Raw genomic sequence first — 9,993 nt, 5'->3', positions numbered from 1 at the left:
GTTGATTATATTTTATTGATCGTTAGCGAGAGAAATACTTGTCACTCCGCGGTGCACTTCTCTCCCATGTGTTATCTCTCAGGCGAATCGAAAACAAACGTGGAGTTGACGTTTGTTCGTTGTGGAACTAGAAGAAATAAAGAAAACACTCCTAGGCAGTGTTACCAATTAGGGGGAAAAGTAGCTAAATCTAGAGGATTCGACTTCCAAAATAGCTACAAAAAATAGTTATTCCGATTGGTGAAATTTTTGGTGAATTTTTCATGAAGATTTGGCGACTTTCGTGCCCTTCTGTGATCAAGCTATCCGAAACAGTTTTGACGTATATTCATTTCTATTTATTTTATTCAGTGGAAGCGACTACGAGTTAAGGCAAATATACAAAGTGTGACCACCTCTCCATAATCCTGTTTCGTTTTTTTATTACTTCTTACCCGCTAACGGAGGTGAATTTCGACTTTCCATGTCCTTTAGTTTGCAGAATCCCCTTTGAGAAATATAAATAATGCAGCATTATCAATAATAAGCCTATTAGGTGTAGCGTTAAAGGGAAGGGGACGTTTGATTTTTCTTCTTTCTTTGTGGTCTTGTATTCTGACTTCAGTGAGTTCAAAGTCATAATAAAGTAATATACCGGTAGGGTTTCAGCGCCTGAGGCGACCACCCCGCTCACACTCTCCTAGCAACGACTCTGCTTGTAGACACACACACACACACACACACACACACACATATATATATATATATATATATATATATAGGGCGGATCCAAGGGGGGCTATAGGGGCTATAGCCCCCCCTTGACGCTCAGGTATACACTGGATAAAATGGGTTTCAATCCTGCTTTACACTGGATAAAACGGCAAAATATGGTTTAGTCCCTCCCTTGATCATATTCTGGATCCGCCCCTGATATATATATATATATATATATATATATATATATATATATATATATATATATATATATATATATGTGTGTGTGTGTGTGTGTGTGTGTGTGTGTGTGTGTGTGTTTCAAAACAACACCGACAACGTTTGGGAGGTGATTCCTGACACCAAGATAAAATAAAAAGTATAGGCCAACCTGGTTGCACAAATGCTTCCTTTCGGAGTTATAGACTGCCGAAAATATGAAAAATTGAACTTTAATTCTTTGACTACATTTTTTTAAATGTGAATATTTTTTATATGTACATGTATGACTCCTTTAATGTGGGATATTTCTGACATCTGTACACAGTTTTGGAAACGAAACAAAATCTCCTGGTCACATCTGAACCGATGGGAGAACAGGCATTTTTTTTAGAATTTTCTATTTAAAAAATCCCAACGATATTTGAATTATCCGCATGGGACACATGTATCCCGCTGGTAGTCAAAGGGTTAAAGGTCCATAGCTCCAAAACTATGAGACCTATCGTAGTCGGATCAAAACTTCACTTAGTAACTAGTATGTGCCCTATCCAAATATCCAAGTTTCAGAATCCTGCGGTACTTCCGCAACAATTTTTATGGAAATATTTGGAGAGTACTTCAAATTATATGCCCGTAGGTAAACTCCCTCTATAAAAATTGCTTCCTGAGTACCTTAACGGGATGATCTACCTTTTCTCGACACACACAAAATATATATATATATATATATATATATATATATATATATATATATATATATATATATATATATATATATATATATATATATATATATATATATATATATATATATATATATATATTGGACCTTATGGGGAGAACATGGCTACCGAATTTCCTCATTTTCTAAGGAACTAGATATCTCTGATGGGAAAGAAAAAATTTGCAGCATTCTACAGAAGTTTATTAATGGGTTGAAATACTTAAATTGTATATTTGTCTGCTAGTTTAGCAGAAATAAATTATTAAAAAATAAATAAATTAGTTTCTTTTTATACAAATTATAATATGTCTAACTTTGGAACCAATTATGGTAGAAAGATAAACTTTTTTTTGTTTTATTCCTTGAGAAGAAACGACTCTAATAGTTTTAATCACAACCATATCTGATACGCCAATTAAAAAAATAGTATTTTAATATAAGTATTAAAGTCCACCTGTCAAAGTTTGACGAGGGTAAGTCACGCCCCACTCTAAGCTTGGCCGCGAAAATGGCAGGGGTTGGTGAAATGGAGGGGGAAGGGGGTGGATGTCTGAATGAAACAGGTTCTCGACCAGTTCCTGAGATTACCTGTCAGCTGCCAAATACTGTTAGCTTTATAGAGTTTGTCTCCCTCAATGGTTCCATACTAAGAGACTGGACGATGTGGTGTGAAGTATCCTCTTTTCCCCGTTACCTCTGGAAGTTCATCAAGATGCATTCTAGAGTGCGCGGGAAAAACAATATACATCAGAAAACGCTGTTATTTTGGGAATTTTTCCCCTTCCGGACAAATATTATAGCATACAGTAGTGGAGAAGGGAAGAAGCGTCTCCTGAGGGGGCCAGGGAAATTTAAAATATTCCATTTTTTAATGAGAAACACGGTTTTGCCTCCTTGTCCGCAGACAACACTGCACACCAAATACTCTATAAGACGTGTATCTTAGGATATTCCAAATATTAGTTCATAAATGAAGTTTTGACCCAACTACGGTAGGTCCTATAGTTTTGAAGCTATGGACCTTTAACGTTGATTTTTTTCATGTTTTCTACAGCTTATAACTCCGAAAGGAAACATTTGTGCACCCAGGTTGGTCAATACTTTTGTCTTATCTTGGTGTTCGGAATCACCTCCCAAACGTTGCCGGTGTTGTTTTAAAACATTCTGTATATATATCATTCTGGTCGATAGTTGATCGATTTTACCTAAACCCGTTCTGATAATCTCCAATAATTTCACCTACGTATGGGATCAATCTTGCTAGTAGAATATTTAAGAGGATTTTATAGGATGTTGGCAGAAGAGAAATGCTTCGATAATTACTACAATCTGCTTTGTGCATTTCTTGTGAATTTACCAATGATTCATTCTTTCCATTCTTGCTGCAATCTTTCCTCCTTGTTCCAGATAAGGTGAAGGAGTTTTGTATCTTGTAAACTTTTCCTCTTCAGCTAAAATTAACTCAGCCGGAATTTCGTCTATACCCGGAGATCTGTGTTTCTTAAAAAAATAATAATAATAATAGCGATTTTTACTTCTATTCGGTGGAATATATGGTTCTGCGTTGTGTATTTCCCTTTCTTCACGCACATTAGATTATGGCGTCACGTTAAGCAAATCGTCAGAAATCTTGCCATGTATTCAAGATGCTATTTGTATCAGTGAGAATTATTCCGTCATTTCTCTTTAATTTATACGCGTGAGGTTGGCACCCTTTCTTAAACTCGTTGATGCTCTTATATATGTCTTGAATATACCGGGTGACAAAAAAATTCCACCGACAATCTTCGAGAGGTAAATCCTCTCATAAGAAGAAACAAAAAAGCTCAGTAAACATGGGTCCGGAAACGCATTGACATATATAAGGCGCTGAAACCGTGGGAAATGAATCTTCAAAGGTGTACAACGTAGAGGGTGCGGTTTGAAAACTCACCAGCGAAGTCATACCTGCTCTGGTTAAACATGCATGTTTCATAATCTTGCAATGCCTGCGGAAGGGATTCCCCAAAGGAGCATAGGGATTCCCGGATAATCTGCCGAGTGAAGATGGCTCGAAAGGGGTATGAATGGACGACTTCCGCACCTGTTAACAGTACTTCCTTGTACCAAGATGATAACTCAAACGGATACAAAATGGTGGACACTTGTATACCTGCTGTGTGTGGTTGCATAACTGCCACATACGTTTGGTGTCCAATAATGAAGTTCGGAATATGAAGTACTGTGAATATGCAGTCGAAGGTTCGTAGTGAGGCACTTGCGGTGTTGCTACAGCATAACACAGGAAGCAGAGTGATTGAAAGCTGTTGAAACTAGATGCAATCCCGCTATCAAAATGTACATTAATTATCGTAGACAAATGCATGTTAACATATGCAGCATTGTGGAGTATAGTAATAACATACGTAAGAAACAGCTGACAAATGACCTCCTGAGAACAGCGATAATGTGATTCGCATATTAGTGGCATAGTTGGTGGCATGCAATGCTGTAAAGCATAACCTCCAGGCACACAAATAAAATACACAAAGCACAAAGACAGAAGACGAGTCAATACAGGAAATGGTGTTTGTAATTCACTTGTACCTTACAACGTCACGAAATCTACTAAAAATGTGAACCATTGACTTCAATGCACAAGAGATAGAGTCGAAGCACTTCGTCTCGCACACGAGGAAAAACGTCGTGGTTAACACGAATTTTTGGGGAAGCCTCGACAATGCGGCCCACAAGGTCCAATTCATTCTTCACTGGTGTCTGGTAGACCAACTCCTTCATGTGTTCCCATAGGTAAAAGTCCATAGGTGTCATATCCGGTGATCTAGGAGGCCATGCTATAGGACCACCATGCCCGATCCATCGATTCCCAAACATATCAGAAAGTACATTTTGAACACGCCGCGGCCGATGGGGTGGAGCTCCGTCATGCTGGAACCACATTTGTCGCCGGACTGCAAGGGGGACATTTTCTAGCAGTTCCGGGAGCACCTCTGAAAGAAACACACTGTAAGTATGCATGTTCAGTCGTGGAGGTAATACATAAGGTCCTACTAAGACATTATCCACTATACCGGCTCACACATTAACTGAGAATCGTTCTTGATGACCTCGGCGGAACATTGCATGCGGATTGTTTGCTGCCCACACATGCCTATTGTGAGCATTGTAGTCACGAGTAAAACTACTCTCATCCGTGAACAAAACAAGCCGTGCGAACTGCGGATTCTCCATACTCTGCCGCAGGTACCATCGGGCAAATCGCACGCGTTTGGGATAGTCTGTAGGACGCAAAACTTGTACTCTTTGAGGATGATATGGATAGAGATGTTCTTCATGTAGGACGTTCCACACTTGCTGGTGCTGAACATGCAACACATGTCCAACGGCCTGCGTGCTTGTTGAGGGATTTTGTTCAAATTGGCCCAACACATTCTCTTCGAATGCTGGTGTTCTCACTGTTCGTGGTCTTCCTGCATCAGGCTGGTGAATATGTAAGGAACCTGATTCTCGCAGCTGCCGATCAATTGACGTAAATGTAGTGTGATGGGGGCACCGTCGTTCTGGAAAACGTTCTCTAAACAGTCTTTGTGCTTCCCTTGCATTTCCCAAAGCTGCACCATATGCCAGATGCATATCACTTAATTCTGCCCAAGTAAACTCCATTTCCCACTACGGTGTTTTATAAAGCACAGACAGTAAGCACTACACACAAGCACAGTCGCTTCCAGAATATACGTCAGTCTTCGGTAGACTAGCTTCTTTAGGTGCTCGTCTGTCATATGGCTTAGAGTCGAATCCCACTAACAGCATGACTCTGTTAGTCAATGTTTATTTTATCTCTTCTATCGTATTTTTGTTCCTATAAACAGTTTTGGAAGTAAGAAAAATGCTATGTACTGTCATTTCAAGGACAATGTCTTTTTGTAGAATATTCTGGACTCAGTTAAAATGATCGTGTGAAACTGAAATACCTCTTATATGTTTTAATATTTAAAGAAGACCAGAAACCAATTTCCTTACACACAGTAAAATATTGATCAATGTTGTTTTTGTTTTTGAAGATCGACAATACCCTCCAGAGTTCGACTGCGTGTGCATTTGAATGCAGCCTAAACCTGTTTACATTATGAGAGTTAATTACATCCGACGACTAAAATTCAGACACAAATGCAGGCGATCTTGCGGCCAGAGCGTTTATAGAAGTACCATCTTGGCATTCGACTTGTGAAACTGAAGAAAGCCACTCAGAAAATGGTTGAACAAAGAGTAGCGAATCTAGGCTGGGGTCGAGGGGGCCTTGGTCCCCCAATTTTGCTGCGTTACTAGAAAATCACTAATGTCATAAGTACCAAAACGCAGTCCAAATTACGTATTTTACATAGCAAAATACTGACACCCCCTCCCCCTCAAGTTTTTACTTTCAAGATCGGCTACTGAACACAAGGATCGTACCCGGTTCTCTCTACACTTAATCTACTCTGGTGTGCTAAATAGGCGTATAGATTTGAGGCTCCAGCAGTTGCATTGTAAGCAAAAATAAACATGAGAAGAGTATGACGTTATGACTATTATTTTGTACTAACGTCCCTGCCTTATATACCTAACAAAATGAACACGAAGACAATTTTGATGTAACTTTAAATGGAGGAATAAAGACAAGGTATTAAATATGAAGGTGGTTTATTGTTCTGTTTACATATCTTGGAATCCGTTAACACGAGCGGCTTGGGTACCCAAAGAGAAAACGAAACCGTAGCAGGATTTACATTTAATTTAACGAGGTAAACCAATTCATTTAGATATCACATTCGCGCACTACAGTATCATTCAATTGTACGTTTATAACAATTGTTTATTGTTTGATTGTTTATTTATTAAGATGTTCAACGTCCCTTTTCAGCAGCGGTGCTATATGGAGACGGGACCTAAAGTTTCAAATGCGATCCGATCCATCTCTTGGTTGTTGAGTCCAAAGCTTGGACTCTTAGTGGGGATTGACCCCGCGACACGGCGCGTCAACGTGCAACCTTGCTTTCTGTTGTTTCCTTGCTTATCCACGTAACGGTGCAACAACTGAAAGGAACAAGTACCATTGAAATCAGGTAGACGGTTGCAGACTTATTAAGATAATGCATATAATTTCAAATCACAAATCTCTCATACATTTAATCAGATCATGCATGTAATGTACTTAATATTGGGTCTCGTTCATTAGTGACATTCACTCAGTTCACTAGACATAACTAGACATATTTCTAGCCATTGCTAAACATAACTCATATCTGGAAATGTGCTGACTGTATTCGCTATCGTGCTATTTGGGGTTTTCCTTTGCATTAAGTGTTTTCACAATTTCAATCACTCTGCTTCCTGTGTTATGCTGTAGCAAAACCGCACGTGCCTCACTACGAACCTTCGACTGCATATTCACAGTACTTCATATTCCGAGCTCCTCCGTGGCTAAGCGGTTAGCGTACGCGCCTTTGGCGCGGGAGACCCGGGTTCGATTCCCGGCGGGAGCTCATGTGGTTCGGATTCCACGTTAATCAGTAGGTCCACGTCTCACATAGCCTCGCTGCTGAAAGGGACGCTAAACTGAAATTCAAGTCAAGTCAAGTACTTCATATTCCGAACTTCATTATTGGGCACCAAACATATGTGGCAGTTATGCAGCCACACACAGCAAGTATACAAGTGTCCACCATTTTGTATCCGTTTGAATTATCGTCTTGGTACAAGGAAGTACTGTTAACAGGTGCGGAAGTCGTCCATTCATACCCCTTTCGAGCCATTTTCACTCGGCAGATTATCCGGGAATCCCTATGCTCCTTTGGGGAATCCCTTCCGCAGGCATTACAAGATTATGAAACATGCATGTTTAACCAGGGCAGATATGACTTCGCTGGTGAGTTTTCAAACCGCACCCTCTACGTTGAATAGTTTCTGAAATATACACCTTTGAAGATTCATTTCCCACGGTTTCGGCGTCTTATATCTCCGACACAACGCGTTTCCGGACCCATGTTTACTGAGCTTTTTTGTTTCTTCGTATGAGAGGATTTACCTCTCGAAATTTGTCGGTGGAATTTTTTTGACACCCGATATATATTTTTTACTGTCTTCAACTTCATTAATTTTAGTTTACAAAAACTCGCTTTTCTTTTTTCTAAACATTTTGGAAGTTCTAATCTGATATCAACGAAATTTTGTGTAGTTATATTGTTCCTGTTTTCCCTTCTTCGTTAGTTTGGTGCATTCCTGGCCGAACCATGGTTTGTTCCTACGTATTTCCATGTGCTCCATTTTTTCTTGCTGAAATTTTAATGCTATCCCTAATTTGAACCCAAGTATCCTCAACACTAGTGCTCTGAAAACCTAAAATAGAGAATCTATTCGACACTTCAATCTGGTATTCCCCTCTAGCCTGTTCTCCTCTAATCTCTTTAAGCTAAACTTCTTCGTTTTCGGATGTTTAATATTCCTTTTATTCAAAGATAATTTCTCTCTCTTATTATGGCTGCTACCAGGTAGTGATGTGTCACAGTCAGATCCTCTGAACGACTGAACATCAATTATGCTAGACTGCCGTCCTCTATCTACTAAAACGTGATCAGTTTGATTGTGTGTTCCTCCATGTGGCGAGGTCCATGTGTATTGATGAACGTCGCGAAGTGGGAATTTGGTACTCTTCACGATAAGGTTTTTGGATGTTTTAATGTTCACGACTCTAACACTGTTGTCATTATTTCCGTTATGCAGAGTTCCATTCCCTACAATCAGGTTAACAAAATATTATCTCGTCCTACCTTCGCATTGAAATTTGCTAATAGAATTTTCATATGGTATCGCAGGAGTTGGTCAAATACTCGTACCCGTTCTGCTACTTTTTCGTAAAAACTGTCCTTTATACTCGTATCGTCATCCTAATCTTCTGTTGGTGCATGTATATACATTTTAAAACAATAAAATCACACAAACGACCCTTAAGAGTATTAAAAGAAAGTCTATTATCATTAACAATTTCAATTCGTTTAATTGCTTATATTAAACGAATCAAAATTAAAATGCTATTTTTTTGTCACATACAGAATAAAATTTCATAAGTTAACAATGATTACTAGAAATTAACGCTGTCACTTATTTCGAACATGTTAAAAGCACATAGTAGTTTCGAATGTATTGAAATTTCGTTTCTTTTATCAATAGTATAAAACGTTATAAATAACTGTAAATTTTCATAACTGTTCTCCAAGTGGATATGTAACCAAGGGTAGTTTTGTGAAGTTTAACAAAAAGTTTTTGAAAAAAAAGTCTCTTGAAGACAGCTCTTATTTATATAAGAATACATACCCTAATGATCCTGTTTGGCTGTTGCAATAGTCTTTTACTTTCTACTGTAACCGAAGTAAACTGAAGATTTATAGGGTGGCGAAGAACTGCAAAATAAATTCGCAGTATTTTCAGGAGCAGATCATGCGGCCGATCTACGAGCATGAGATTCCAACAATGTACGGAAATGACGCCAATCTGGTGCGCATTCACATGGACAAGGCCTCATCACATACCTCAAGATCGTCCCTCGCATTCTACAGGGAGATGGAGGAGGCAAGTGGTATACAGGTGATACCTTTCAATGAGGTACCTGTTAAATCTCCAGATGCAAGTCCTATGGACCATTGTGGATTTGGCTTGCTGAAGCGGGCTTTGGGAAAACGGCGTGTGGCAACTGTGGAAGGACTTTGGAATTGTACAAAGGCAATGGGACAAGATTCCCCTCCCAGTCCTTCAGAGAAGCCTATTACAGTGGAAATTACGCTGTCGGGCTATTGTTAGGAACCAAGGGAAACACACCGAGCACCATGGATTCTTCTAAATTTTTAGGTAAGTCGAAATTGACCAAATATAGATTGGACAACCTCTGTAGAAACTTACAATGTCACATTTATTATTCAGTGCTGCAAACTAAGGACGCTACACAATCACAAACATCCAAATTTTGATGGTCTCTACAGCAGTAAAACGGAAGTAAGACAGACGAGGCATTGCACATCCAAAGTAATTTAGTGTCTCCACTATTATGATCATGAACTGATGAATTTCGGGTGAATGGGAACAAATATACAAGGGATTGACAATTTTATTTTATTGCAAAACTGCGTAGACAAATATATCATCCAATTGCATAGATCGTTTTCAATAAATGTGAAGATCATAATGAATTTACAGCAATTCGATATGTCAAACCGTTCTGGAGATATGGTAAAAGCTTAAAAAGTTGGCAGCAGTGCTTAAACTTGCGTAATTCCGACAAATTATTGTAATTAAACCTGCCAAAAAGTATTGTAGTGTCA

Source organism: Thermobia domestica, chromosome 5 (genome assembly GCF_964235325.1).
Source record: "Thermobia domestica chromosome 5, izTheDome1.hap1.1, whole genome shotgun sequence".
In the NCBI taxonomy this organism is placed as follows: Eukaryota; Metazoa; Arthropoda; class Insecta; order Zygentoma; family Lepismatidae; genus Thermobia; species Thermobia domestica.
The sequence above is the reverse complement of the archived record's forward strand: the minus strand, read 5'-3'. Positions refer to the sequence as shown.